Below are 26,697 nucleotides of genomic sequence, written 5' to 3'. Positions count from 1 at the left end.
CTTCTTTTGCTATACCAACAGTCTTCTTTCACGAGGGGGTATAGCTCAGTGGAGAGCATTTGACTGCAGATCAAGAGGTCACTGGTACAAATGCTAATATCCACCTTTCAAATCCGAGTGCCCCTTTGGCAAGTTCTTGGAATTGCGTCCATAATTTACCTCGACCCTGGGTTTGGCACATTGGTGTTGGCTCTTCCTAAAGACATAATTTACAAACAGACCTTGATGAAAGAGTCTTTTTTCTATACCAGAAGTCTTTTTTAAGAGGGGGTATAGCTCAGTGGTAGAGCATTTGACTGCAGATCAAGAGGTCCCCGGTTCAAATCCGGATGCCCCCTTTGGCAAGACCTTGGAGTTGTCTCTGTGATTTACATTGACCCTGCTTTTGGCACATTGGATTTGTCTCTTCCAAACAGCATAATTCATTGCTTTTTTATTTACAAATTACTTTTACAAACAGACCTTGATGAAAAAGTCTTCTTTTGCTATACCAACAGTCTTCTTTCACGAGGGGGTATAGCTCAGTGGAGAGCATTTGACTGCAGATCAAGAGGTCACTGGTACAAATGCTAATATCCACCTTTCAAATCCGAGTGCCCCTTTGGCAAGTTCTTGGAATTGCGTCCATAATTTACCTCGACCCTGGGTTTGGCACATTGGTGTTGGCTCTTCCTAAAGACATAATTTACAAACAGACCTTGATGAAAGAGTCTTTTTTCTATACCAGAAGCCTTTTTTTAAGAGGGGGTATAGCTCAGTGGTAGAGCATTTGACTGCAGATCAAGAGGTCCCCGGTTCAAATCCGGATGCCCCCTTTGGCAAGACCTTGGAGTTGTCTCTGTGATTTACATTGACCCTGCTTTTGGCACATTGGATTTGTCTCTTCCAAACAGCATAATTCATTGCTTTTTTATTTGCAAATTACTTTTACAAACTGACCTTGATGAAAGAGTCTTCTTTTGCTATACCAACAGTCTTCTTTTACGAGGGGGTATAGCTCAGTGGAGAGCATTTATCTGCAGATCAAGAGGTCACTGGTACAAATTCTTATTTTGCTATACCAGTCTTTTTTTCAGAGGGGGTATAGCTCAGTGGTAGAGCATTTGACTGCAGATCAAGAGGTCCCTGTGTCTAATCCAGGAGCCCCCTTTGGCAAGACCTTAGAGTTGTCAAGTAGTTTAACTCGACCCTCGGTTTGAAACAATGATTTTGGCTCTTTTAAACAGCATAATTAATTGCTTTTTTATTTACAAATTACTTTTACAAACAGACCTTGATGAAAAAGTCTTCTTTTGCTATACCAACAGTCTTCTTTCACGAGGGGGTATAGCTCAGTGGAGAGCATTTGTCTGCAGATCAAGAGGTCACTGGTACAAATGCTAATATCCACCTTTCAAATCCGAGTGCCCCTTTGGCAAGTTCTTGGAATTGCGTCCATAATTTACCTCGACCATGGGTTTGGCACATTGGTGTTGGCTCTTCCTAAAGACATAATTTACAAACAGACCTTGATGAAAGAGTCTTTTTTCTATACCAGAAGCCTTTTTTTAAGAGGGGGTATAGCTCAGTGGTAGAGCATTTGACTGCAGATCAAGAGGTCCCCGGTTCAAATCCGGATGCCCCCTTTGGCAAGACCTTGGAGTTGTCTCTGTGATTTACATTGACCCTGGTTTTGGCACATTGGATTTGTCTCTTCCAAACAGCATAATTCATTGCTTTTTTATTTGCAAATTACTTTTACAAACTGACCTTGATGAAAGAGTCTTCTTTTGCTATACCAACAGTCTTCTTTTACGAGGGGGTATAGCTCAGTGGAGAGCATTTATCTGCAGATCAAGAGGTCACTGGTACAAATTCTTATTTTGCTATACCAGTCTTTTTTTCAGAGGGGGTATAGCTCAGTGGTAGAGCATTTGACTGCAGATCAAGAGGTCCCTGTTTCTAATCCAGGAGCCCCCTTTGGCAAGACCTTAGAGTTGTCAAGCAGTTTAACTCGACCCTCGGTTTGAAACAATGATTTTGGCTCTTTTAAACAGCATAATTAATTGCTTTTTTATTTACAAATTACTTTTACAAACAGACCTTGATGAAAAAGTCTTCTTTTGCTATACCAACAGTCTTCTTTCACGAGGGGGTATAGCTCAGTGGAGAGCATTTGACTGCAGATCAAGAGGTCCCTGTTTCTAATCCAGGAGCCCCCTTTGGCAAGACCTTAGAGTTGTCAAGTAGTTTAACTCGACCCTCGGTTTGAAACAATGATTTTGGCTCTTTTAAACAGCATAATTAATTGCTTTTTTATTTACAAATTACTTTTACAAACAGACCTTGATGAAAAAGTCTTCTTTTGCTATACCAACAGTCTTCTTTCACGAGGGGGTATAGCTCAGTGGAGAGCATTTGACTGCAGATCAAGAGGTCACTGGTACAAATGCTAATATCCACCTTTCAAATCCGAGTGCCCCTTTGGCAAGTTCTTGGAATTGCGTCCATAATTTACCTCGACCCTGGGTTTGGCACATTGGTGTTGGCTCTTCCTAAAGACATAATTTACAAACAGACCTTGATGAAAGAGTCTTTTTTCTATACCAGAAGCCTTTTTTTAAGAGGGGGTATAGCTCAGTGGTAGAGCATTTGACTGCAGATCAAGAGGTCCCCGGTTCAAATCCGGATGCCCCCTTTGGCAAGACCTTGGAGTTGTCTCTGTGATTTACATTGACCCTGCTTTTGGCACATTGGATTTGTCTCTTCCAAACAGCATAATTCATTGCTTTTTTATTTGCAAATTACTTTTACAAACTGACCTTGATGAAAGAGTCTTCTTTTGCTATACCAACAGTCTTCTTTTACGAGGGGGTATAGCTCAGTGGAGAGCATTTATCTGCAGATCAAGAGGTCACTGGTACAAATTCTTATTTTGCTATACCAGTCTTTTTCAGAGGGGGTATAGCTCAGTGGTAGAGCATTTGACTGCAGATCAAGAGGTCCCTGTGTCTAATCCAGGAGCCCCCTTTGGCAAGACCTTAGAGTTGTCAAGTAGTTTAACTCGACCCTCGGTTTGAAACAATGATTTTGGCTCTTTTAAACAGCATAATTAATTGCTTTTTTATTTACAAATTACTTTTACAAACAGACCTTGATGAAAAAGTCTTCTTTTGCTATACCAACAGTCTTCTTTCACGAGGGGGTATAGCTCAGTGGAGAGCATTTGACTGCAGATCAAGAGGTCACTGGTACAAATGCTAATATCCACCTTTCAAATCCGAGTGCCCCTTTGGCAAGTTCTTGGAATTGCGTCCATAATTTACCTCGACCCTGGGTTTGGCACATTGGTGTTGGCTCTACCTAAAGACATAATTTACAAACAGACCTTGATGAAAGAGTCTTTTTTCTATACCAGAAGCCTTTTTTTAAGAGGGGGTATAGCTCAGTGGTAGAGCATTTGACTGCAGATCAAGAGGTCCCCGGTTCAAATCCGGATGCCCCCTTTGGCAAGACCTTGGAGTTGTCTCTGTGATTTACATTGACCCTGCTTTTGGCACATTGGATTTGTCTCTTCCAAACAGCATAATTCATTGCTTTTTTATTTGCAAATTACTTTTACAAACTGACCTTGATGAAAGAGTCTTCTTTTGCTATACCAACAGTCTTCTTTTACGAGGGGGTATAGCTCAGTGGAGAGCATTTATCTGCAGATCAAGAGGTCACTGGTACAAATTCTTATTTTGCTATACCAGTCTTTTTTTCAGAGGGGGTATAGCTCAGTGGTAGAGCATTTGACTGCAGATCAAGAGGTCCCTGTTTCTAATCCAGGAGCCCCCTTTGGCAAGACCTTAGAGTTGTCAAGTAGTTTAACTCGACCCTCGGTTTGAAACAATGATTTTGGCTCTTTTAAACAGCATAATTAATTGCTTTTTTATTTACAAATTACTTTTACAAACAGACCTTGATGAAAAAGTCTTCTTTTGCTATACCAACAGTCTTCTTTCACGAGGGGGTATAGCTCAGTGGAGAGCATTTGACTGCAGATCAAGAGGTCACTGGTACAAATGCTAATATCCACCTTTCAAATCCGAGTGCCCCTTTGGCAAGTTCTTGGAATTGCGTCCATAATTTACCTCGACCCTGGGTTTGGCACATTGGTGTTGGCTCTTCCTAAAGACATAATTTACAAACAGACCTTGATGAAAGAGTCTTTTTTCTATACCAGAAGCCTTTTTTTAAGAGGGGGTATAGCTCAGTGGTAGAGCATTTGACTGCAGATCAAGAGGTCCCCGGTTCAAATCCGGATGCCCCCTTTGGCAAGACCTTGGAGTTGTCTCTGTGATTTACATTGACCCTGCTTTTGGCACATTGGATTTGTCTCTTCCAAACAGCATAATTCATTGCTTTTTTATTTGCAAATTACTTTTACAAACTGACCTTGATGAAAGAGTCTTCTTTTGCTATACCAACAGTCTTCTTTTACGAGGGGGTATAGCTCAGTGGAGAGCATTTATCTGCAGATCAAGAGGTCACTGGTACAAATCCGGATGCCCCCTTTGGCAAGACCTTGATTTACCTGTGATTTACATTGACCCTGGTTTTGGCACATTGGATTTGTCTCTTCCAAACAGCATAATTCATTGCTTTTTTATTTGCAAATTACTTTTACAAACTGACCTTGATGAAAGAGTCTTTTTTTGCTATACCAACAGTCTTCTTTTACGAGGGGGTATAGCTCAGTGGAGAGCATTTATCTGCAGATCAAGAGGTCACTGGTACAAATGCTAATATCCACCTTTCAAATCCGAGTGCCCCTTTGGCAAGTTCTTGGAATTGCGTCCATAATTTACCTCGACCCTGGGTTTGGCACATTGGTGTTGGCTCTTCCTGTAGACATAATTTACAAACAGACCTTGATGAAAGAGTCTTTTTTCTATACCAGAAGTCTTTTTTTAAGAGAGTGTATAGCTCAGTGGTAGAGCATTTGACTGCAGATCAAGAGGTCCCCGGTTCAAATCCAGGAGCCCCCTTTGGCAAGACCTTAGAGTTGTCAAGTAGTTTAACTCGACCCTCGGTTTGAAACAATGATTTTGGCTCTTTTAAACAGCATAATTAATTGCTTTTTTATTTACAAATTACTTTTACAAACAGACCTTGATGAAAAAGTCTTCTTTTGCTATACCAACAGTCTTCTTTCACGAGGGGGTATAGCTCAGTGGAGAGCATTTGACTGCAGATCAAGAGGTCACTGGTACAAATGCTAATATCCACCTTTCAAATCCGAGTGCCCCTTTGGCAAGTTCTTGGAATTGCGTCCATAATTTACCTCGACCCTGGGTTTGGCACATTGGTGTTGGCTCTTCCTAAAGACATAATTTACAAACAGACCTTGATGAAAGAGTCTTTTTTCTATACCAGAAGCCTTTTTTTAAGAGGGGGTATAGCTCAGTGGTAGAGCATTTGACTGCAGATCAAGAGGTCCCCGGTTCAAATCCGGATGCCCCCTTTGGCAAGACCTTGGAGTTGTCTCTGTGATTTACATTGACCCTGCTTTTGGCACATTGGATTTGTCTCTTCCAAACAGCATAATTCATTGCTTTTTTATTTGCAAATTACTTTTACAAACTGACCTTGATGAAAGAGTCTTCTTTTGCTATACCAACAGTCTTCTTTTACGAGGGGGTATAGCTCAGTGGAGAGCATTTATCTGCAGATCAAGAGGTCACTGGTACAAATTCTTATTTTGCTATACCAGTCTTTTTTTCAGAGGGGGTATAGCTCAGTGGTAGAGCATTTGACTGCAAATCAAGAGGTCCCTGTGTCTAATCCAGGAGCCCCCTTTGGCAAGACCTTAGAGTTGTCAAGTAGTTTAACTCGACCCTCGGTTTGAAACAATGATTTTGGCTCTTTTAAACAGCATAATTAATTGCTTTTTTATTTACAAATTACTTTTACAAACAGACCTTGATGAAAAAGTCTTCTTTTGCTATACCAACAGTCTTCTTTCACGAGGGGGTATAGCTCAGTGGAGAGCATTTGACTGCAGATCAAGAGGTCACTGGTACAAATGCTAATATCCACCTTTCAAATCCGAGTGCCCCTTTGGCAAGTTCTTGGAATTGCGTCCATAATTTACCTCGACCCTGGGTTTGGCACATTGGTGTTGGCTCTTCCTAAAGACATAATTTACAAACAGACCTTGATGAAAGAGTCTTTTTTCTATACCAGAAGCCTTTTTTTAAGAGGGGGTATAGCTCAGTGGTAGAGCATTTGACTGCAGATCAAGAGGTCCCCGGTTCAAATCCGGATGCCCCCTTTGGCAAGACCTTGGAGTTGTCTCTGTGATTTACATTGACCCTGCTTTTGGCACATTGGATTTGTCTCTTCCAAACAGCATAATTCATTGCTTTTTTATTTGCAAATTACTTTTACAAACTGACCTTGATGAAAGAGTCTTCTTTTGCTATACCAACAGTCTTCTTTTACGAGGGGGTATAGCTCAGTGGAGAGCATTTATCTGCAGATCAAGAGGTCACTGGTACAAATTCTTATTTTGCTATACCAGTCTTTTTTTCAGAGGGGGTATAGCTCAGTGGTAGAGCATTTGACTGCAGATCAAGAGGTCCCTGTGTCTAATCCAGGAGCCCCCTTTGGCAAGACCTTAGAGTTGTCAAGTAGTTTAACTCGACCCTCGGTTTGAAACAATGATTTTGGCTCTTTTAAACAGCATAATTAATTGCTTTTTTATTTACAAATTACTTTTACAAACAGACCTTGATGAAAAAGTCTTCTTTTGCTATACCAACAGTCTTCTTTCACGAGGGGGTATAGCTCAGTGGAGAGCATTTGACTGCAGATCAAGAGGTCACTGGTACAAATGCTAATATCCACCTTTCAAATCCGAGTGCCCCTTTGGCAAGTTCTTGGAATTGCGTCCATAATTTACCTCGACCCTGGGTTTGGCACATTGGTGTTGGCTCTTCCTAAAGACATAATTTACAAACAGACCTTGATGAAAAAGTCTTCTTTTGCTATACCAACAGTCTTCTTTCACGAGGGGGTATAGCTCAGTGGAGAGCATTTGACTGCAGATCAAGAGGTCACTGGTACAAATGCTAATATCCACCTTTCAAATCCGAGTGCCCCTTTGGCAAGTTCTTGGAATTGCGTCCATAATTTACCTCGACCCTGGGTTTGGCACATTGGTGTTGGCTCTTCCTAAAGACATAATTTACAAACAGACCTTGATGAAAGAGTCTTTTTTCTATACCAGAAGCCTTTTTTTAAGAGGGGGTATAGCTCAGTGGTAGAGCATTTGACTGCAGATCAAGAGGTCCCCGGTTCAAATCCGGATGCCCCCTTTGGCAAGACCTTGGAGTTGTCTCTGTGATTTACATTGACCCTGCTTTTGGCACATTGGATTTGTCTCTTCCAAACAGCATAATTCATTGCTTTTTTATTTGCAAATTACTTTTACAAACTGACCTTGATGAAAGAGTCTTCTTTTGCTATACCAACAGTCTTCTTTCACGAGGGGGTATAGCTCAGTGGAGAGCATTTGACTGCAGATCAAGAGGTCACTGGTACAAATGCTAATATCCACCTTTCAAATCCGAGTGCCCCTTTGGCAAGTTCTTGGAATTGCGTCCATAATTTACCTCGACCCTGGGTTTGGCACATTGGTGTTGGCTCTTCCTAAAGACATAATTTACAAACAGACCTTGATGAAAGAGTCTTTTTTCTATACCAGACGCCTTTTTTTAAGAGGGGGTATAGCTCAGTGGTAGAGCATTTGACTGCAGATCAAGAGGTCCCCGGTTCAAATCCGGATGCCCCCTTTGGCAAGACCTTGGAGTTGTCTCTGTGATTTACATTGACCCAGCTTTTGGCACATTGGATTTGTCTCTTCCAAACAGCATAATTCATTGCTTTTTTATTTGCAAATTACTTTTACAAACTGACCTTGATGAAAGAGTCTTCTTTTGCTATACCAACAGTCTTCTTTTACGAGGGGGTATAGCTCAGTGGAGAGCATTTATCTGCAGATCAAGAGGTCACTGGTACAAATTCTTATTTTGCTATACCAGTCTTTTTTTCAGAGGGGGTATAGCTCAGTGGTAGAGCATTTGACTGCAGATCAAGAGGTGCCTGTTTCTAATCCAGGAGCCCCCTTTGGCAAGACCTTAGAGTTGTCAAGTAGTTTAACTCGACCCTCGGTTTGAAACAATGATTTTGGCTCTTTTAAACAGCATAATTAATTGCTTTTTTATTTGCAAATTACTTTTACAAACAGACCTTGATGAAAAAGTCTTCTTTTGCTATACCAACAGTCTTCTTTCACGAGGGGGTATAGCTCAGTGGAGAGCATTTGACTGCAGATCAAGAGGTCACTGGTACAAATGCTAATATCCACCTTTCAAATCCGAGTGCCCCTTTGGCAAGTTCTTGGAATTGCGTCCATAATTTACCTCGACCCTGGGTTTGGCACATTGGTGTTGGCTCTTCCTAAAGACATAATTTACAAACAGACCTTGATGAAAGAGTCTTTTTTCTATACCAGAAGCCTTTTTTTAAGAGGGGGTATAGCTCAGTGGCAGAGCATTTGACTGCAGATCAAGAGGTCCCCGGTTCAAATCCGGATGCCCCCTTTGGCAAGACCTTGGAGTTGTCTCTGTGATTTACATTGACCCTGCTTTTGGCACATTGGATTTGTCTCTTCCAAACAGCATAATTCATTGCTTTTTTATTTGCAAATTACTTTTACAAACTGACCTTGATGAAAGAGTCTTTTTTTGCTATACCAACAGTCTTCTTTTACGAGGGGGTATAGCTCAGTGGAGAGCATTTATCTGCAGATCAAGAGGTCACTGGTACAAATTCTTATTTTGCTATACCAGTCTTTTTTTCAGAGGGGGTATAGCTCAGTGGTAGAGCATTTGACTGCAGATCAAGAGGTCCCTGTTTCTAATCCAGGAGCCCCCTTTGGCAAGACCTTAGAGTTGTCAAGTAGTTTAACTCGACCCTCGGTTTGAAACAATGATTTTGGCTCTTTTAAACAGCATAATTAATTGCTTTTTTATTTGCAAATTACTTTTACAAACAGACCTTGATGAAAAAGTCTTCTTTTGCTATACCAACAGTCTTCTTTCACGAGGGGGTATAGCTCAGTGGAGAGCATTTGACTGCAGATCAAGAGGTCACTGGTACAAATGCTAATATCCACCTTTCAAATCCGAGTGCCCCTTTGGCAAGTTCTTGGAATTGCGTCCATAATTTACCTCGACCCTGGGTTTGGCACATTGGTGTTGGCTCTTCCTAAAGACATAATTTACAAACAGACCTTGATGAAAGAGTCTTTTTTCTATACCAGAAGCCTTTTTTTAAGAGGGGGTATAGCTCAGTGGTAGAGCATTTGACTGCAGATCAAGAGGTCCCCGGTTCAAATCCGGATGCCCCCTTTGGCAAGACCTTGGAGTTGTCTCTGTGATTTACATTGACCCTGCTTTTGGCACATTGGATTTGTCTCTTCCAAACAGCATAATTCATTGCTTTTTTATTTGCAAATTACTTTTACAAACTGACCTTGATGAAAGAGTCTTCTTTTGCTATACCAACAGTCTTCTTTTACGAGGGGGTATAGCTCAGTGGAGAGCATTTATCTGCAGATCAAGAGGTCACTGGTACAAATTCTTATTTTGCTATACCAGTCTTTTTTTCAGAGGGGGTATAGCTCAGTGGTAGAGCATTTGACTGCAGATCAAGAGGTCCCTGTTTCTAATCCAGGAGCCCCCTTTGGCAAGACCTTAGAGTTGTCAAGTAGTTTAACTCGACCCTCGGTTTGAAACAATGATTTTGGCTCTTTTAAACAGCATAATTAATTGCTTTTTTATTTACAAATTACTTTTACAAACAGACCTTGATGAAAAAGTCTTCTTTTGCTATACCAACAGTCTTCTTTCACGAGGGGGTATAGCTCAGTGGAGAGCATTTGACTGCAGATCAAGAGGTCACTGGTACAAATGCTAATATCCACCTTTCAAATCCGAGTGCCCCTTTGGCAAGTTCTTGGAATTGCGTCCCTACCAACAGTCTTCTTTCACGAGGGGGTATAGCTCAGTGGAGAGCATTTGACTGCAGATCAAGAGGTCACTGGTACAAATGCTAATATCCACCTTTCAAATCCGAGTGCCCCTTTGGCAAGTTCTTGGAATTGCGTCCATAATTTACCTCGACCCTGGGTTTGGCACATTGGTGTTGGCTCTTCCTAAAGACATAATTTACAAACAGACCTTGATGAAAGAGTCTTTTTTCTATACCAGAAGCCTTTTTTTAAGAGGGGGTATAGCTCAGTGGTAGAGCATTTGACTGCAGATCAAGAGGTCCCCGGTTCAAATCCGGATGCCCCCTTTGGCAAGACCTTGGAGTTGTCTCTGTGATTTACATTGACCCAGCTTTTGGCACATTGGATTTGTCTCTTCCAAACAGCATAATTCATTGCTTTTTTATTTGCAAATTACTTTTACAAAACTGACCTTGATGAAAGAGTCTTCTTTTGCTATACCAACAGTCTTCTTTTACGAGGGGGTATAGCTCAGTGGAGAGCATTTATCTGCAGATCAAGAGGTCACTGGTACAAATTCTTATTTTGCTATACCAGTCTTTTTTTCAGAGGGGGTATAGCTCAGTGGTAGAGCATTTGACTGCAGATCAAGAGGTCCCTGTGTCTAATCCAGGAGCCCCCTTTGGCAAGACCTTAGAGTTGTCAAGTAGTTTAACTCGACCCTCGGTTTGAAACAATGATTTTGGCTCTTTTAAACAGCATAATTAATTGCTTATTTATTTACAAATTACTTTTACAAACAGACCTTGATGAAAAAGTCTTCTTTTGCTATACCAACAGTCTTCTTTCACGAGGGGGTATAGCTCAGTGGAGAGCATTTGACTGCAGATCAAGAGGTCACTGGTACAAATGCTAATATCCACCTTTCAAATCCGAGTGCCCCTTTGGCAAGTTCTTGGAATTGCGTCCATAATTTACCTCGACCCTGGGTTTGGCACATTGGTGTTGGCTCTTCCTAAAGACATAATTTACAAACAGACCTTGATGAAAGAGTCTTTTTTCTATACCAGAAGCCTTTTTTTAAGAGGGGGTATAGCTCAGTGGTAGAGCATTTGACTGCAGATCAAGAGGTCCCCGGTTCAAATCCGGATGCCCCCTTTGGCAAGACCTTGGAGTTGTCTCTGTGATTTACATTGACCCTGCTTTTGGCACATTGGATTTGTCTCTTCCAAACAGCATAATTCATTGCTTTTTTATTTGCAAATTACTTTTACAAACTGACCTTGATGAAAGAGTCTTCTTTTGCTATACCAACAGTCTTCTTTTACGAGGGGGTATAGCTCAGTGGAGAGCATTTATCTGCAGATCAAGAGGTCACTGGTACAAATTCTTATTTTGCTATACCAGTCTTTTTTTCAGAGGGGGTATAGCTCAGTGGTAGAGCATTTGACTGCAGATCAAGAGGTCCCTGTTTCTAATCCAGGAGCCCCCTTTGGCAAGACCTTAGAGTTGTCAAGTAGTTTAACTCGACCCTCGGTTTGAAACAATGATTTTGGCTCTTTTAAACAGCATAATTAATTGCTTTTTTATTTACAAATTACTTTTACAAACAGACCTTGATGAAAAAGTCTTCTTTTGCTATACCAACAGTCTTCTTTCACGAGGGGGTATAGCTCAGTGGAGAGCATTTGACTGCAGATCAAGAGGTCACTGGTACAAATGCTAATATCCACCTTTCAAATCCGAGTGCCCCTTTGGCAAGTTCTTGGAATTGCGTCCATAATTTACCTCGACCCTGGGTTTGGCACATTGGTGTTGGCTCTTCCTAAAGACATAATTTACAAACAGACCTTGATGAAAGAGTCTTTTTTCTATACCAGAAGCCTTTTTTTAAGAGGGGGTATAGCTCAGTGGTAGAGCATTTGACTGCAGATCAAGAGGTCCCCGGTTCAAATCCGGATGCCCCCTTTGGCAAGACCTTGGAGTTGTCTCTGTGATTTACATTGACCCTGCTTTTGGCACATTGGATTTGTCTCTTCCAAACAGCATAATTCATTGCTTTTTTATTTGCAAATTACTTTTACAAACTGACCTTGATGAAAGAGTCTTCTTTTGCTATACCAACAGTCTTCTTTTACGAGGGGGTATAGCTCAGTGGAGAGCATTTATCTGCAGATCAAGAGGTCACTGGTACAAACTCTTATTTTGCTATACCAGTCTTTTTTTCAGAGGGGGTATAGCTCAGTGGTAGAGCATTTGACTGCAGATCAAGAGGTCCCTGTTTCTAATCCAGGAGCCCCCTTTGGCAAGACCTTAGAGTTGTCAAGTAGTTTAACTCGACCCTCGGTTTTGGCACATTGGATTTGTCTCTTCCAAACAGCATAATTCATTGCTTTTTTATTTGCAAATTACTTTTACAAACTGACCTTGATGAAAGAGTCTTCTTTTGCTATACCAACAGTCTTCTTTTACGAGGGGGTATAGCTCAGTGGAGAGCATTTATCTGCAGATCAAGAGGTCACTGGTACAAATTCTTATTTTGCTATACCAGTCTTTTTTTCAGAGGGGGTATAGCTCAGTGGTAGAGCATTTGACTGCAGATCAAGAGGTCCCTGTGTCTAATCCAGGAGCCCCCTTTGGCAAGACCTTAGAGTTGTCAAGTAGTTTAACTCGACCCTCGGTTTGAAACAATGATTTTGGCTCTTTTAAACAGCATAATTAATTGCTTTTTTATTTACAAATTACTTTTACAAACAGACCTTGATGAAAAAGTCTTCTTTTGCTATACCAACAGTCTTCTTTCACGAGGGGGTATAGCTCAGTGGAGAGCATTTGACTGCAGATCAAGAGGTCACTGGTACAAATGCTAATATCCACCTTTCAAATCCGAGTGCCCCTTTGGCAAGTTCTTGGAATTGCGTCCATAATTTACCTCGACCCTGGGTTTGGCACATTGGTGTTGGCTCTTCCTAAAGACATAATTTACAAACAGACCTTGATGAAAGAGTCTTTTTTCTATACCAGAAGCCTTTTTTTAAGAGGGGGTATAGCTCAGTGGTAGAGCATTTGACTGCAGATCAAGAGGTCCCCGGTTCAAATCCGGATGCCCCCTTTGGCAAGACCTTGGAGTTGTCTCTGTGATTTACATTGACCCTGCTTTTGGCACATTGGATTTGTCTCTTCCAAACAGCATAATTCATTGCTTTTTTATTTGCAAATTACTTTTACAAACTGACCTTGATGAAAGAGTCTTCTTTTGCTATACCAACAGTCTTCTTTTACGAGGGGGTATAGCTCAGTGGAGAGCATTTATCTGCAGATCAAGAGGTCCTGGTACAAATTCTTATTTTGCTATACCAGTCTTTTTTTCAGAGGGGGTATAGCTCAGTGGTAGAGCATTTGACTGCAGATCAAGAGGTCCCTGTGTCTAATCCAGGAGCCCCCTTTGGCAAGACCTTAGAGTTGTCAAGTAGTTTAACTCGACCCTCGGTTTGAAACAATGATTTTGGCTCTTTTAAACAGCATAATTAATTGCTTTTTTATTTACAAATTACTTTTACAAACAGACCTTGATGAAAGAGTCTTTTTTTGCTATACCAACAGTCTTCTTTCACGAGGGGGTATAGCTCAGTGGAGAGCATTTGACTGCAGATCAAGAGGTCACTGGTACAAATGCTAATATCCACCTTTCAAATCCGAGTGCCCCTTTGGCAAGTTCTTGGAATTGCGTCCATAATTTACCTCGACCCTGGGTTTGGCACATTGGTGTTGGCTCTTCCTAAAGACATAATTTACAAACAGACCTTGATGAAAGAGTCTTTTTTCTATACCAGAAGCCTTTTTTTAAGAGGGGGTATAGCTCAGTGGTAGAGCATTTGACTGCAGATCAAGAGGTCCCCGGTTCAAATCCGGATGCCCCCTTTGGCAAGACCTTGGAGTTGTCTCTGTGATTTACATTGACCCTGCTTTTGGCACATTGGATTTGTCTCTTCCAAACAGCATAATTCATTGCTTTTTTATTTGCAAATTACTTTTACAAACTGACCTTGATGAAAGAGTCTTCTTTTGCTATACCAACAGTCTTCTTTTACGAGGGGGTATAGCTCAGTGGAGAGCATTTATCTGCAGATCAAGAGGTCACTGGTACAAATTCTTATTTTGCTATACCAGTCTTTTTTTCAGAGGGGGTATAGCTCAGTGGTAGAGCATTTGACTGCAGATCAAGAGGTCCCTGTGTCTAATCCAGGAGCCCCCTTTGGCAAGACCTTAGAGTTGTCAAGTAGTTTAACTCGATCCTCGGTTTGAAACAATGATTTTGGCTCTTTTAAACAGCATAATTAATTGCTTTTTTATTTACAAATTACTTTTACAAACAGACCTTGATGAAAAAGTCTTCTTTTGCTATACCAACAGTCTTCTTTCACGAGGGGGTATAGCTCAGTGGAGAGCATTTGACTGCAGATCAAGAGGTCACTGGTACAAATGCTAATATCCACCTTTCAAATCCGAGTGCCCCTTTGGCAAGTTCTTGGAATTGCGTCCATAATTTACCTCGACCCTGGGTTTGGCACATTGGTGTTGGCTCTACCTAAAGACATAATTTACAAACAGACCTTGATGAAAGAGTCTTTTTTCTATACCAGAAGCCTTTTTTTAAGAGGGGGTATAGCTCAGTGGTAGAGCATTTGACTGCAGATCAAGAGGTCCCCGGTTCAAATCCGGATGCCCCCTTTGGCAAGACCTTGGAGTTGTCTCTGTGATTTACATTGACCCTGCTTTTGGCACATTGGATTTGTCTCTTCCAAACAGCATAATTCATTGCTTTTTTATTTGCAAATTACTTTTACAAACTGACCTTGATGAAAGAGTCTTCTTTTGCTATACCAACAGTCTTCTTTTACGAGGGGGTATAGCTCAGTGGAGAGCATTTATCTGCAGATCAAGAGGTCACTGGTACAAATTCTTATTTTGCTATACCAGTCTTTTTTTCAGAGGGGGTATAGCTCAGTGGTAGAGCATTTGACTGCAAATCAAGAGGTCCCTGTGTCTAATCCAGGAGCCCCCTTTGGCAAGACCTTAGAGTTGTCAAGTAGTTTAACTCGACCCTCGGTTTGAAACAATGATTTTGGCTCTTTTAAACAGCATAATTAATTGCTTTTTTATTTACAAATTACTTTTACAAACAGACCTTGATGAAAAAGTCTTCTTTTGCTATACCAACAGTCTTCTTTCACGAGGGGGTATAGCTCAGTGGAGAGCATTTGACTGCAGATCAAGAGGTCACTGGTACAAATGCTAATATCCACCTTTCAAATCCGAGTGCCCCTTTGGCAAGTTCTTGGAATTGCGTCCATAATTTACCTCGACCCTGGGTTTGGCACATTGGTGTTGGCTCTTCCTAAAGACATAATTTACAAACAGACCTTGATGAAAGAGTCTTTTTTCTATACCAGAAGCCTTTTTTTAAGAGGGGGTATAGCTCAGTGGTAGAGCATTTGACTGCAGATCAAGAGGTCCCTGGTTCAAATCCGGATGCCCCCTTTGGCAAGACCTTGGAGTTGTCTCTGTGATTTACATTGACCCTGCTTTTGGCACATTGGATTTGTCTCTTCCAAACAGCATAATTCATTGCTTTTTTATTTGCAAATTACTTTTACAAACTGACCTTGATGAAAGAGTCTTCTTTTGCTATACCAACAGTCTTCTTTTACGAGGGGGTATAGCTCAGTGGAGAGCATTTGTCTGCAGATCAAGAGGTCACTGGTACAAATGCTTATTTTGCTATACCAGTCTTTTTTTCAGAGGGAGTATAGCTCAGTTGTAGAGCATTTGACTGCAGATCAAGAGGTCCCTGTTTCTAATCCAGGAGCCCCCTTTGGCAAGACCTTAGAGTTGTCAAGTAGTTTAACTCGACCCTCGGTTTGAAACAATGATTTTGGCTCTTTTAAACAGCATAATTAATTGCTTTTTTATTTACAAATTACTTTTACAAACAGACCTTGATGAAAAAGTCTTCTTTTGCTATACCAACAGTCTTCTTTCACGAGGGGGTATAGCTCAGTGGAGAGAATTCGACTGCAGATCAAGAGGTCCCTGTTTCTAATCCAGGAGCCCCCTTTGGCAAGACCTTAGAGTTGTCAAGTAGTTTAACTCGACCCTCGGTTTGAAACAATGATTTTGGCTCTTTTAAACAGCATAATTAATTGCTTTTTTATTTGCAAATTACTTTTACAAACAGACCTTGATGAAAAAGTCTTCTTTTGCTATACCAACAGTCTTCTTTCACGAGGGGGTATAGCTCAGTGGAGAGCATTTGACTGCAGATCAAGAGGTCACTGGTACAAATGCTAATATCCACCTTTCAAATCCGAGTGCCCCTTTGGCAAGTTCTTGGAATTGCGTCCATAATTTACCTCGACCCTGGGTTTGGCACATTGGTGTTGGCTCTTCCTAAAGACATAATTTACAAACAGACCTTGATGAAAGAGTCTTTTTTCTATACCAGAAGTCTTTTTTTAAGAGGGGGTATAGCTCAGTGGTAGAGCATTTGACTGCAGATCAAGAGGTCCCCGGTTCAAATCCGGATGCCCCCTTTGGCAAGACCTTGGAGTTGTCTCTGTGATTTACATTGACCCTGGTTTTGGCACATTGGATTTGTCTCTTCCAAACAGCATAATTCATTGCTTTTTTATTTGCAAATTACTTTTACAAACTGACCTTGATGAAAGAGTCTTCTTTTGCTATACCAACAGTCTTCTTTTACGAGGGGGTATAGCTCAGTGGAGAGCATTTGTCTGCAGATCAAGAGGTCACTGGTACAAATGCTTATTTTGCTATACCAGTCTTTTTTTCAGAGGGGGTATAGCTCAGTGGTAGAGCATTTGACTGCAGATCAAGAGGTCCCTGTGTCTAATCCAGGAGCCCCCTTTGGCAAGACCTTAGAGTTGTCAAGTAGTTTAACTCGACCCTCGGTTTGAAACAATGATTTTGGCTCTTTTAAACAGCATAATTAATTGCTTTTTTATTTACAAATTACTTTTACAAACAGACCTTGATGAAAAAGTCTTCTTTTGCTATACCAACAGTCTTCTTTCACGAGGGGGTATAGCTCAGTGGAGAGCATTTGACTGCAGATCAAGAGGTCACTGGTACAAATGCTAATATCCACCTTTCAAATCCGAGTGCCCCTTTGGCAAGTTCTTGGAATTGCGTCCATAATTTACCTCGACCCTGGGTTTGGCACATTGGTGTTGGCTCTTCCTAAAGACATAATTTACAAACAGACCTTGATGAAAGAGTCTTTTTTCTATACCAGAAGCCTTTTTTTAAGAGGGGGTATAGCTCAGTGGTAGAGCATTTGACTGCAGATCAAGAGGTCCCTGGTTCAAATCCGGATGCCCCCTTTGGCAAGACCTTGGAGTTGTCTCTGTGATTTACATTGACCCTGCTTTTGGCACATTGGATTTGTCTCTTCCAAACAGCATAATTCATTGCTTTTTTATTTGCAAATTACTTTTACAAACTGACCTTGATGAAAGAGTCTTCTTTTGCTATACCAACAGTCTTCTTTTACGAGGGGGTATAGCTCAGTGGAGAGCATTTATCTGCAGATCAAGAGGTCACTGGTACAAATTCTTATTTTGCTATACCAGTCTTTTTTTCAGAGGGGGTATAGCTCAGTGGTAGAGCATTTGACTGCAGATCAAGAGGTCCCTGTTTCTAATCCAGGAGCCCCCTTTGGCAAGACCTTAGAGTTGTCAAGTAGTTTAACTCGACCCTCGGTTTGAAACAATGATTTTGGCTCTTTTAAACAGCATAATTAATTGCTTATTTATTTACAAATTACTTTTACAAACAGACCTTGATGAAAAAGTCTTCTTTTGCTATACCAACAGTCTTCTTTCACGAGGGGGTATAGCTCAGTGGAGAGCATTTGACTGCAGATCAAGAGGTCACTGGTACAAATGCTAATATCCACCTTTCAAATCCGAGTGCCCCTTTGGCAAGTTCTTGGAATTGCGTCCATAATTTACCTCGACCCTGGGTTTGGCACATTGGTGTTGGCTCTTCCTAAAGACATAATTTACAAACAGACCTTGATGAAAGAGTCTTTTTTCTATACCAGAAGCCTTTTTTTAAGAGGGGGTATAGCTCAGTGGTAGAGCATTTGACTGCAGATCTAGAGGTCCCCGGTTCAAATCCAGATGCCCCCTTTGGCAAGACCTTGGAGTTGTCTCTGTGATTTACATTGACCCTGGTTTTGGCACATTGGTTTTGTCTCTTCCAAACAGCATAATTCATTGCTTTTTTATTTGCAAATTACTTTTACAAACTGACCTTGATGAAAGAGTCTTCTTTTGCTATACCAACAGTCTTCTTTTACGAGGGGGTATAGCTCAGTGGAGAGCATTTATCTGCAGATCAAGAGGTCACTGGTACAAATCCGGATGCCCCCTTTGGCAAGACCTTGATTTACCTGTGATTTACATTGACCCTGGTTTTGGCACATTGGATTTGTCTCTTCCAAACAGCATAATTCATTGCTTTTTTATTTGCAAATTACTTTTACAAACTGACCTTGATGAAAGAGTCTTTTTTTGCTATACCAACAGTCTTCTTTTACGAGGGGGTATAGCTCAGTGGAGAGCATTTGATCTGCAGATCAAGAGGTCACTGGTACAAATGCTAATATCCACCTTTCAAATCCGAGTGCCCCTTTGGCAAGTTCTTGGAATTGCGTCCATAATTTACCTCGACCCTGGGTTTGGCACATTGGTGTTGGCTCTTCCTAAAGACATAATTTACAAACAGACCTTGATGAAAGAGTCTTTTTTCTATACCAGAAGCCTTTTTTTAAGAGGGGGTATAGCTCAGTGGTAGAGCATTTGACTGCAGATCAAGAGGTCCCTGGTTCAAATCCGGATGCCCCCTTTGGCAAGACCTTGGAGTTGTCTCTGTGATTTACATTGACCCTGCTTTTGGCACATTGGATTTGTCTCTTCCAAACAGCATAATTCATTGCTTTTTTATTTGCAAATTACTTTTACAAACTGACCTTGATGAAAGAGTCTTCTTTTGCTATACCAACAGTCTTCTTTACGAGGGGGTATAGCTCAGTGGAGAGCATTTATCTGCAGATCAAGAGGTCACTGGTACAAATGCTAATATCCACCTTTCAAATCCGAGTGCCCCTTTGGCAAGTTCTTGGAATTGCGTCCATAATTTACCTCGACCCTGGGTTTGGCACATTGGTGTTGGCTCTTCCTAAAGACATAATTTACAAACAGACCTTGATGAAAGAGTCTTTTTTCTATACCAGAAGCCTTTTTTTAAGAGGGGGTATAGCTCAGTGGTAGAGCATTTGACTGCAGATCAAGAGGTCCCCGGTTCAAATCCGGATGCCCCCTTTGGCAAGACCTTGGAGTTGTCTCTGTGATTTACATTGACCCTGCTTTTGGCACATTGGATTTGTCTCTTCCAAACAGCATAATTCATTGCTTTTTTATTTGCAAATTACTTTTACAAACTGACCTTGATGAAAGAGTCTTCTTTTGCTATACCAACAGTCTTCTTTTACGAGGGGGTATAGCTCAGTGGAGAGCATTTATCTGCAGATCAAGAGGTCACTGGTACAAATTCTTATTTTGCTATACCAGTCTTTTTTTCAGAGGGGGTATAGCTCAGTGGTAGAGCATTTGACTGCAGATCAAGAGGTCCCTGTGTCTAATCCAGGAGCCCCCTTTGGCAAGACCTTAGAGTTGTCAAGTAGTTTAACTCGATCCTCGGTTTGAAACAATGATTTTGGCTCTTTTAAACAGCATAATTAATTGCTTTTTTATTTACAAATTACTTTTACAAACAGACCTTGATGAAAAAGTCTTCTTTTGCTATACCAACAGTCTTCTTTCACGAGGGGGTATAGCTCAGTGGAGAGCATTTGACTGCAGATCAAGAGGTCACTGGTACAAATGCTAATATCCACCTTTCAAATCCGAGTGCCCCTTTGGCAAGTTCTTGGAATTGCGTCCATAATTTACCTCGACCCTGGGTTTGGCACATTGGTGTTGGCTCTTCCTAAAGACATAATTTACAAACAGACCTTGATGAAAGAGTCTTTTTTCTATACCAGAAGCCTTTTTTTAAGAGGGGGTATAGCTCAGTGGTAGAGCATTTGACTGCAGATCAAGAGGTCCCCGGTTCAAATCCGGATGCCCCCTTTGGCAAGACCTTGGAGTTGTCTCTGTGATTTACATTGACCCTGCTTTTGGCACATTGGATTTGTCTCTTCCAAACAGCATAATTCATTGCTTTTTTATTTGCAAATTACTTTTACAAACTGACCTTGATGAAAGAGTCTTCTTTTGCTATACCAACAGTCTTCTTTTACGAGGGGGTATAGCTCAGTGGAGAGCATTTATCTGCAGATCAAGAGGTCACTGGTACAAATTCTTATTTTGCTATACCAGTCTTTTTTTCAGAGGGGGTATAGCTCAGTGGTAGAGCATTTGACTGCAGATCAAGAGGTCCCTGTGTCTAATCCAGGAGCCCCCTTTGGCAAGACCTTAGAGTTGTCAAGTAGTTTAACTCGACCCTCGGTTTGAAACAATGATTTTGGCTCTTTTAAACAGCATAATTAATTGCTTTTTTATTTACAAATTACTTTTACAAACAGACCTTGATGAAAAAGTCTTCTTTTGCTATACCAACAGTCTTCTTTCACGAGGGGGTATAGCTCAGTGGAGAGCATTTGACTGCAGATCAAGAGGTCCCTGTTTCTAATCCAGGAGCCCCCTTTGGCAAGACCTTAGAGTTGTCAAGTAGTTTAACTCGACCCTCGGTTTGAAACAATGATTTTGGCTCTTTTTAAACAGCATAATTAATTGCTTTTTATTTACAAATTACTTTTACAAACAGACCTTGATGAAAAAGTCTTCTTTTGCTATACCAACAGTCTTCTTTCACGAGGGGGTATAGCTCAGTGGAGAGCATTTGACTGCAGATCAAGAGGTCACTGGTACAAATGCTAATATCCACCTTTCAAATCCGAGTGCCCCTTTGGCAAGTTCTTGGAATTGCGTCCATAATTTACCTCGACCCTGGGTTTGGCACATTGGTGTTGGCTCTTCCTAAAGACATAATTTACAAACAGACCTTGATGAAAGAGTCTTTTTTCTATACCAGAAGTCTTTTTTTAAGAGGGGGTATAGCTCAGTGGTAGAGCATTTGACTGCAGATCAAGAGGTCCCCGGTTCAAATCCGGATGCCCCCTTTGGCAAGACCTTGAGTTGTCTCTGTGATTTACATTGACCCTGGTTTGGAACATTGGATTTGTCTCTTCCAAACAGCATAATTCATTGCTTTTTTATTTGCAAATTACTTTTACAAACTGACCTTGATGAAAGAGTCTTCTTTTGCTATACCAACAGTCTTCTTTTACGAGGGGGTATAGCTCAGTGGAGAGCATTTATCTGCAGATCAAGAGGTCACTGGTACAAATGCTAATATCCACCTTTCAAATCCGAGTGCCCCTTTGGCAAGTTCTTGGAATTGCGTCCATAATTTACCTCGACCCTGGGTTTGGCACATTGGTGTTGGCTCTTCCTAAAGACATAATTTACAAACAGACCTTGATGAAAGAGTCTTTTTTCTATACCAGAAGCCTTTTTTTTAAGACGGGGTATAGCTCAGTGGTAGAGCATTTGACTGCAGATCAAGAGGTCCCTGGTTCAAATCCGGATGCCCCCTTTGGCAAGACCTTGGAGTTGTCTCTGTGATTTACATTGACCCTGCTTTTGGCACATTGGATTTGTCTCTTCCAAACAGCATAATTCATTGCTTTTTTATTTGCAAATTACTTTTACAAACTGACCTTGATGAAAGAGTCTTCTTTTGCTATACCAACAGTCTTCTTTTACGAGGGGGTATAGCTCAGTGGAGAGCATTTATCTGCAGATCAAGAGGTCACTGGTACAAATTCTTATTTTGCTATACCAGTCTTTTTTTCAGAGGGGGTATAGCTCAGTGGTAGAGCATTTGACTGCAAATCAAGAGGTCCCTGTGTCTAATCCAGGAGCCCCCTTTGGCAAGACCTTAGAGTTGTCAAGTAGTTTAACTCGACCCTCGGTTTGAAACAATGATTTTGGCTCTTTTAAACAGCATAATTAATTGCTTTTTTATTTACAAATTACTTTTACAAACAGACCTTGATGAAAAAGTCTTCTTTTGCTATACCAACAGTCTTCTTTCACGAGGGGGTATAGCTCAGTGGAGAGCATTTGACTGCAGATCAAGAGGTCACTGGTACAAATGCTAATATCCACCTTTCAAATCCGAGTGCCCCTTTGGCAAGTTCTTGGAATTGCGTCCATAATTTACCTCGACCCTGGGTTTGGCACATTGGTGTTGGCTCTTCCTAAAGACATAATTTACAAACAGACCTTGATGAAAGAGTCTTTTTTCTATACCAGAAGCCTTTTTTTAAGAGGGGGTATAGCTCAGTGGTAGAGCATTTGACTGCAGATCAAGAGGTCCCCGGTTCAAATCCGGATGCCCCCTTTGGCAAGACCTTGGAGTTGTCTCTGTGATTTACATTGACCCTGCTTTTGGCACATTGGATTTGTCTCTTCCAAACAGCATAATTCATTGCTTTTTTATTTGCAAATTACTTTTACAAACTGACCTTGATGAAAGAGTCTTCTTTTGCTATACCAACAGTCTTCTTTTACGAGGGGGTATAGCTCAGTGGAGAGCATTTATCTGCAGATCAAGAGGTCACTGGTACAAATTCTTATTTTGCTATACCAGTCTTTTTTCAGAGGGGGTATAGCTCAGTGGTAGAGCATTTGACTGCAGATCAAGAGGTCCCTGTGTCTAATCCAGGAGCCCCCTTTGGCAAGACCTTAGAGTTGTCAAGTAGTTTAACTCGACCCTCGGTTTGAAACAATGATTTTGGCTCTTTTAAACAGCATAATTAATTGCTTTTTTATTTACAAATTACTTTTACAAACAGACCTTGATGAAAAAGTCTTCTTTTGCTATACCAACAGTCTTCTTTCACGAGGGGGTATAGCTCAGTGGAGAGCATTTGACTGCAGATCAAGAGGTCACTGGTACAAATGCTAATATCCACCTTTCAAATCCGAGTGCCCCTTTGGCAAGTTCTTGGAATTGCGTCCATAATTTACCTCGACCCTGGGTTTGGCACATTGGTGTTGGCTCTTCCTAAAGACATAATTTACAAACAGACCTTGATGAAAGAGTCTTTTTTCTATACCAGAAGCCTTTTTTTTAAGAGGGGGTATAGCTCAGTGGTAGAGCATTTGACTGCAGATCAAGAGGTCCCCGGTTCAAATCCGGATGCCCCCTTTGGCAAGACCTTGGAGTTGTCTCTGTGATTTACATTGACCCTGCTTTTGGCACATTGGATTTGTCTCTTCCAAACAGCATAATTCATTGCTTTTTTATTTGCAAATTACTTTTACAAACTGACCTTGATGAAAGAGTCTTCTTTTGCTATACCAACAGTCTTCTTTTACGAGGGGGTATAGCTCAGTGGAGAGCATTTATCTGCAGATCAAGAGGTCACTGGTACAAATTCTTATTTTGCTATACCAGTCTTTTTTTCAGAGGGGGTATAGCTCAGTGGTAGAGCATTTGACTGCAGATCAAGAGGTCCCTGTGTCTAATCCAGGAGCCCCCTTTGGCAAGACCTTAGAGTTGTCAAGTAGTTTAACTCGACCCTCGGTTTGAAACAATGATTTTGGCTCTTTTAAACAGCATAATTAATTGCTTTTTTATTTACAAATTACTTTTACAAACAGACCTTGATGAAAAAGTCTTCTTTTGCTATACCAACAGTCTTCTTTCACGAGGGGGTATAGCTCAGTGGAGAGCATTTGACTGCAGATCAAGAGGTCACTGGTACAAATGCTAATATCCACCTTTCAAATCCGAGTGCCCCTTTGGCAAGTTCTTGGAATTGCGTCCATAATTTACCTCGACCCTGGGTTTGGCACATTGGTGTTGGCTCTTCTCTTCCTAAAGACATAATTTACAAACAGACCTTGATGAAAGAGTCTTTTTTCTATACCAGAAGCCTTTTTTTAAGAGGGGGTATAGCTCAGTGGTAGAGCATTTGACTGCAGATCAAGAGGTCCCCGGTTCAAATCCGGATGCCCCCTTTGGCAAGACCTTGGAGTTGTCTCTGTGATTTACATTGACCCAGCTTTTGGCACATTGGATTTGTCTCTTCCAAACAGCATAATTCATTGCTTTTTTATTTGCAAATTACTTTTACAAACTGACCTTGATGAAAGAGTCTTCTTTTGCTATACCAACAGTCTTCTTTTACGAGGGGGTATAGCTCAGTGGAGAGCATTTATCTGCAGATCAAGAGGTCACTGGTACAAATTCTTATTTTGCTATACCAGTCTTTTTTTCAGAGGGGGTATAGCTCAGTGGTAGAGCATTTGACTGCAGATCAAGAGGTCCCTGTGTCTAATCCAGGAGCCCCCTTTGGCAAGACCTTAGAGTTGTCAAGTAGTTTAACTCGACCCTCGGTTTGAAACAATGATTTTGGCTCTTTTAAACAGCATAATTAATTGCTTTTTTATTTACAAATTACTTTTACAAACAGACCTTGATGAAAAAGTCTTCTTTTGCTATACCAACAGTCTTCTTTCACGAGGGGGTATAGCTCAGTGGAGAGCATTTGACTGCAGATCAAGAGGTCACTGGTACAAATGCTAATATCCACCTTTCAAATCCGAGTGCCCCTTTGGCAAGTTCTTGGAATTGCGTCCATAATTTACCTCGACCCTGGGTTTGGCACATTGGTGTTGGCTCTTCCTAAAGACATAATTTACAAACAGACCTTGATGAAAGAGTCTTTTTTCTATACCAGAAGCCTTTTTTTAAGAGGGGGTATAGCTCAGTGGTAGAGCATTTGACTGCAGATCAAGAGGTCCCCGGTTCAAATCCGGATGCCCCCTTTGGCAAGACCTTGGAGTTGTCTCTGTGATTTACATTGACCCTGCTTTTGGCACATTGGATTTGTCTCTTCCAAACAGCATAATTCATTGCTTTTTTATTTGCAAATTACTTTTACAAACTGACCTTGATGAAAGAGTCTTCTTTTGCTATACCAACAGTCTTCTTTTACGAGGGGGTATAGCTCAGTGGAGAGCATTTATCTGCAGATCAAGAGGTCACTGGTACAAATTCTTATTTTGCTATACCAGTCTTTTTTTCAGAGGGGGTATAGCTCAGTGGTAGAGCATTTGACTGCAGATCAAGAGGTCCCTGTGTCTAATCCAGGAGCCCCCTTTGGCAAGACCTTAGAGTTGTCAAGTAGTTTAACTCGACCCTCGGTTTGAAACAATGATTTTGGCTCTTTTAAACAGCATAATTAATTGCTTTTTTATTTACAAATTACTTTTACAAACAGACCTTGATGAAAAAGTCTTCTTTTGCTATACCAACAGTCTTCTTTCACGAGGGGGTATAGCTCAGTGGAGAGCATTTGACTGCAGATCAAGAGGTCACTGGTACAAATGCTAATATCCACCTTTCAAATCCGAGTGCCCCTTTGGCAAGTTCTTGGAATTGCGTCCATAATTTACCTCGACCCTGGGTTTGGCACATTGGTGTTGGCTCTTCCTAAAGACATAATTTACAAACAGACCTTGATGAAAGAGTCTTTTTTCTATACCAGAAGCCTTTTTTTAAGAGGGGGTATAGCTCAGTGGTAGAGCATTTGACTGCAGATCAAGAGGTCCCCGGTTCAAATCCGGATGCCCCCTTTGGCAAGACCTTGGAGTTGTCTCTGTGATTTACATTGACCCTGCTTTTGGCACATTGGATTTGTCTCTTCCAAACAGCATAATTCATTGCTTTTTTATTTGCAAATTACTTTTACAAACTGACCTTGATGAAAGAGTCTTCTTTTGCTATACCAACAGTCTTCTTTTACGAGGGGGTATAGCTCAGTGGAGAGCATTTATCTGCAGATCAAGAGGTCACTGGTACAAATTCTTATTTTGCTATACCAGCCTTTTTTTCAGAGGGGGTATAGCTCAGTGGTAGAGCATTTGACTGCAGATCAAGAGGTCTCTGTTTCTAATCCAGGAGCCCCCTTTGGCAAGACCTTAGAGTTGTCAAGTAGTTTAACTCGACCCTCGGTTTTGGCACATTGGATTTGTCTCTTCCAAACAGCATAATTCATTGCTTTTTTATTTGCAAATTACTTTTACAAACTGACCTTGATGAAAGAGTCTTCTTTTGCTATACCAACAGTCTTCTTTTACGAGGGGGTATAGCTCAGTGGAGAGCATTTATCTGCAGATCAAGAGGTCACTGGTACAAATTCTTATTTTGCTATACCAGTCTTTTTTTCAGAGGGGGTATAGCTCAGTGGTAGAGCATTTGACTGCAGATCAAGAGGTCCCTGTTCTAATCCAGGAGCCCCCTTTGGCAAGACCTTAGAGTTGTCAAGTAGTTTAACTCGACCCTCGGTTTGAAACAATGATTTTGGCTCTTTTAAACAGCATAATTAATTGCTTATTTATTTACAAACTACTTTTACAAACAGACCTTGATGAAAAAGTCTTCTTTTGCTATACCAACAGTCTTCTTTCACGAGGGGGTATAGCTCATGG

At 41.0% G+C, this 26,697-nt stretch overlaps 39 non-coding genes across 39 annotated transcripts; all 39 read left to right on the top strand.

The window, feature by feature from the left end:
- The first annotated feature begins 266 nt into the window (after window positions 1-266).
- On the top strand, window positions 267-338 carry trnac-gca (transfer RNA cysteine (anticodon GCA)). Its single transcript has one exon. It is a non-coding gene; the product is annotated as a tRNA-Cys (tRNA).
- A 405-nt stretch (window positions 339-743) lies between these two features.
- On the top strand, window positions 744-815 carry trnac-gca (transfer RNA cysteine (anticodon GCA)). The gene has a single exon. It is a non-coding gene; the product is annotated as a tRNA-Cys (tRNA).
- Window positions 816-1,553: 738 nt separating this feature from the next.
- Window positions 1,554-1,625, top strand: trnac-gca (transfer RNA cysteine (anticodon GCA)). The gene has a single exon. It is a non-coding gene; the product is annotated as a tRNA-Cys (tRNA).
- A 262-nt stretch (window positions 1,626-1,887) lies between these two features.
- On the top strand, window positions 1,888-1,959 carry trnac-gca (transfer RNA cysteine (anticodon GCA)). The gene has a single exon. It is a non-coding gene; the product is annotated as a tRNA-Cys (tRNA).
- Window positions 1,960-2,605: 646 nt separating this feature from the next.
- Window positions 2,606-2,677, top strand: trnac-gca (transfer RNA cysteine (anticodon GCA)). The gene has a single exon. It is a non-coding gene; the product is annotated as a tRNA-Cys (tRNA).
- A 736-nt stretch (window positions 2,678-3,413) lies between these two features.
- trnac-gca (transfer RNA cysteine (anticodon GCA)) lies at window positions 3,414-3,485 on the top strand. The gene has a single exon. It is a non-coding gene; the product is annotated as a tRNA-Cys (tRNA).
- Window positions 3,486-3,747: 262 nt separating this feature from the next.
- Window positions 3,748-3,819, top strand: trnac-gca (transfer RNA cysteine (anticodon GCA)). The gene has a single exon. It is a non-coding gene; the product is annotated as a tRNA-Cys (tRNA).
- A 404-nt stretch (window positions 3,820-4,223) lies between these two features.
- trnac-gca (transfer RNA cysteine (anticodon GCA)) lies at window positions 4,224-4,295 on the top strand. The gene has a single exon. It is a non-coding gene; the product is annotated as a tRNA-Cys (tRNA).
- A 1,121-nt stretch (window positions 4,296-5,416) lies between these two features.
- Window positions 5,417-5,488, top strand: trnac-gca (transfer RNA cysteine (anticodon GCA)). The gene has a single exon. It is a non-coding gene; the product is annotated as a tRNA-Cys (tRNA).
- Window positions 5,489-6,226: 738 nt separating this feature from the next.
- trnac-gca (transfer RNA cysteine (anticodon GCA)) lies at window positions 6,227-6,298 on the top strand. The gene has a single exon. It is a non-coding gene; the product is annotated as a tRNA-Cys (tRNA).
- A 973-nt stretch (window positions 6,299-7,271) lies between these two features.
- Window positions 7,272-7,343, top strand: trnac-gca (transfer RNA cysteine (anticodon GCA)). Its single transcript has one exon. It is a non-coding gene; the product is annotated as a tRNA-Cys (tRNA).
- A 405-nt stretch (window positions 7,344-7,748) lies between these two features.
- trnac-gca (transfer RNA cysteine (anticodon GCA)) lies at window positions 7,749-7,820 on the top strand. Its single transcript has one exon. It is a non-coding gene; the product is annotated as a tRNA-Cys (tRNA).
- A 738-nt stretch (window positions 7,821-8,558) lies between these two features.
- trnac-gca (transfer RNA cysteine (anticodon GCA)) lies at window positions 8,559-8,630 on the top strand. Its single transcript has one exon. It is a non-coding gene; the product is annotated as a tRNA-Cys (tRNA).
- Window positions 8,631-8,892: 262 nt separating this feature from the next.
- trnac-gca (transfer RNA cysteine (anticodon GCA)) lies at window positions 8,893-8,964 on the top strand. The gene has a single exon. It is a non-coding gene; the product is annotated as a tRNA-Cys (tRNA).
- Window positions 8,965-9,368: 404 nt separating this feature from the next.
- On the top strand, window positions 9,369-9,440 carry trnac-gca (transfer RNA cysteine (anticodon GCA)). Its single transcript has one exon. It is a non-coding gene; the product is annotated as a tRNA-Cys (tRNA).
- Window positions 9,441-9,702: 262 nt separating this feature from the next.
- Window positions 9,703-9,774, top strand: trnac-gca (transfer RNA cysteine (anticodon GCA)). The gene has a single exon. It is a non-coding gene; the product is annotated as a tRNA-Cys (tRNA).
- Window positions 9,775-10,317: 543 nt separating this feature from the next.
- On the top strand, window positions 10,318-10,389 carry trnac-gca (transfer RNA cysteine (anticodon GCA)). The gene has a single exon. It is a non-coding gene; the product is annotated as a tRNA-Cys (tRNA).
- Window positions 10,390-11,128: 739 nt separating this feature from the next.
- On the top strand, window positions 11,129-11,200 carry trnac-gca (transfer RNA cysteine (anticodon GCA)). The gene has a single exon. It is a non-coding gene; the product is annotated as a tRNA-Cys (tRNA).
- Window positions 11,201-11,462: 262 nt separating this feature from the next.
- Window positions 11,463-11,534, top strand: trnac-gca (transfer RNA cysteine (anticodon GCA)). The gene has a single exon. It is a non-coding gene; the product is annotated as a tRNA-Cys (tRNA).
- A 404-nt stretch (window positions 11,535-11,938) lies between these two features.
- On the top strand, window positions 11,939-12,010 carry trnac-gca (transfer RNA cysteine (anticodon GCA)). Its single transcript has one exon. It is a non-coding gene; the product is annotated as a tRNA-Cys (tRNA).
- A 262-nt stretch (window positions 12,011-12,272) lies between these two features.
- trnac-gca (transfer RNA cysteine (anticodon GCA)) lies at window positions 12,273-12,344 on the top strand. The gene has a single exon. It is a non-coding gene; the product is annotated as a tRNA-Cys (tRNA).
- A 738-nt stretch (window positions 12,345-13,082) lies between these two features.
- On the top strand, window positions 13,083-13,154 carry trnac-gca (transfer RNA cysteine (anticodon GCA)). Its single transcript has one exon. It is a non-coding gene; the product is annotated as a tRNA-Cys (tRNA).
- Window positions 13,155-13,891: 737 nt separating this feature from the next.
- On the top strand, window positions 13,892-13,963 carry trnac-gca (transfer RNA cysteine (anticodon GCA)). The gene has a single exon. It is a non-coding gene; the product is annotated as a tRNA-Cys (tRNA).
- A 738-nt stretch (window positions 13,964-14,701) lies between these two features.
- On the top strand, window positions 14,702-14,773 carry trnac-gca (transfer RNA cysteine (anticodon GCA)). Its single transcript has one exon. It is a non-coding gene; the product is annotated as a tRNA-Cys (tRNA).
- Window positions 14,774-15,511: 738 nt separating this feature from the next.
- Window positions 15,512-15,583, top strand: trnac-gca (transfer RNA cysteine (anticodon GCA)). The gene has a single exon. It is a non-coding gene; the product is annotated as a tRNA-Cys (tRNA).
- Window positions 15,584-16,563: 980 nt separating this feature from the next.
- On the top strand, window positions 16,564-16,635 carry trnac-gca (transfer RNA cysteine (anticodon GCA)). The gene has a single exon. It is a non-coding gene; the product is annotated as a tRNA-Cys (tRNA).
- Window positions 16,636-17,373: 738 nt separating this feature from the next.
- Window positions 17,374-17,445, top strand: trnac-gca (transfer RNA cysteine (anticodon GCA)). The gene has a single exon. It is a non-coding gene; the product is annotated as a tRNA-Cys (tRNA).
- A 262-nt stretch (window positions 17,446-17,707) lies between these two features.
- trnac-gca (transfer RNA cysteine (anticodon GCA)) lies at window positions 17,708-17,779 on the top strand. Its single transcript has one exon. It is a non-coding gene; the product is annotated as a tRNA-Cys (tRNA).
- A 404-nt stretch (window positions 17,780-18,183) lies between these two features.
- trnac-gca (transfer RNA cysteine (anticodon GCA)) lies at window positions 18,184-18,255 on the top strand. Its single transcript has one exon. It is a non-coding gene; the product is annotated as a tRNA-Cys (tRNA).
- A 646-nt stretch (window positions 18,256-18,901) lies between these two features.
- Window positions 18,902-18,973, top strand: trnac-gca (transfer RNA cysteine (anticodon GCA)). Its single transcript has one exon. It is a non-coding gene; the product is annotated as a tRNA-Cys (tRNA).
- Window positions 18,974-19,377: 404 nt separating this feature from the next.
- Window positions 19,378-19,449, top strand: trnac-gca (transfer RNA cysteine (anticodon GCA)). Its single transcript has one exon. It is a non-coding gene; the product is annotated as a tRNA-Cys (tRNA).
- A 738-nt stretch (window positions 19,450-20,187) lies between these two features.
- Window positions 20,188-20,259, top strand: trnac-gca (transfer RNA cysteine (anticodon GCA)). The gene has a single exon. It is a non-coding gene; the product is annotated as a tRNA-Cys (tRNA).
- A 980-nt stretch (window positions 20,260-21,239) lies between these two features.
- trnac-gca (transfer RNA cysteine (anticodon GCA)) lies at window positions 21,240-21,311 on the top strand. The gene has a single exon. It is a non-coding gene; the product is annotated as a tRNA-Cys (tRNA).
- Window positions 21,312-21,715: 404 nt separating this feature from the next.
- Window positions 21,716-21,787, top strand: trnac-gca (transfer RNA cysteine (anticodon GCA)). The gene has a single exon. It is a non-coding gene; the product is annotated as a tRNA-Cys (tRNA).
- Window positions 21,788-22,525: 738 nt separating this feature from the next.
- On the top strand, window positions 22,526-22,597 carry trnac-gca (transfer RNA cysteine (anticodon GCA)). Its single transcript has one exon. It is a non-coding gene; the product is annotated as a tRNA-Cys (tRNA).
- Window positions 22,598-23,335: 738 nt separating this feature from the next.
- trnac-gca (transfer RNA cysteine (anticodon GCA)) lies at window positions 23,336-23,407 on the top strand. The gene has a single exon. It is a non-coding gene; the product is annotated as a tRNA-Cys (tRNA).
- Window positions 23,408-24,150: 743 nt separating this feature from the next.
- On the top strand, window positions 24,151-24,222 carry trnac-gca (transfer RNA cysteine (anticodon GCA)). The gene has a single exon. It is a non-coding gene; the product is annotated as a tRNA-Cys (tRNA).
- Window positions 24,223-24,960: 738 nt separating this feature from the next.
- Window positions 24,961-25,032, top strand: trnac-gca (transfer RNA cysteine (anticodon GCA)). Its single transcript has one exon. It is a non-coding gene; the product is annotated as a tRNA-Cys (tRNA).
- Window positions 25,033-25,770: 738 nt separating this feature from the next.
- trnac-gca (transfer RNA cysteine (anticodon GCA)) lies at window positions 25,771-25,842 on the top strand. The gene has a single exon. It is a non-coding gene; the product is annotated as a tRNA-Cys (tRNA).
- Window positions 25,843-26,697: the final 855 nt, after the last annotated feature.

The sequence above is a fragment of the Danio aesculapii genome, chromosome 11 (genome assembly GCF_903798145.1).
Source record: "Danio aesculapii chromosome 11, fDanAes4.1, whole genome shotgun sequence".
Taxonomy (NCBI): Eukaryota; Metazoa; Chordata; class Actinopteri; order Cypriniformes; family Danionidae; genus Danio; species Danio aesculapii.
This window is presented reverse-complemented; position numbering and strand designations above follow the sequence as displayed.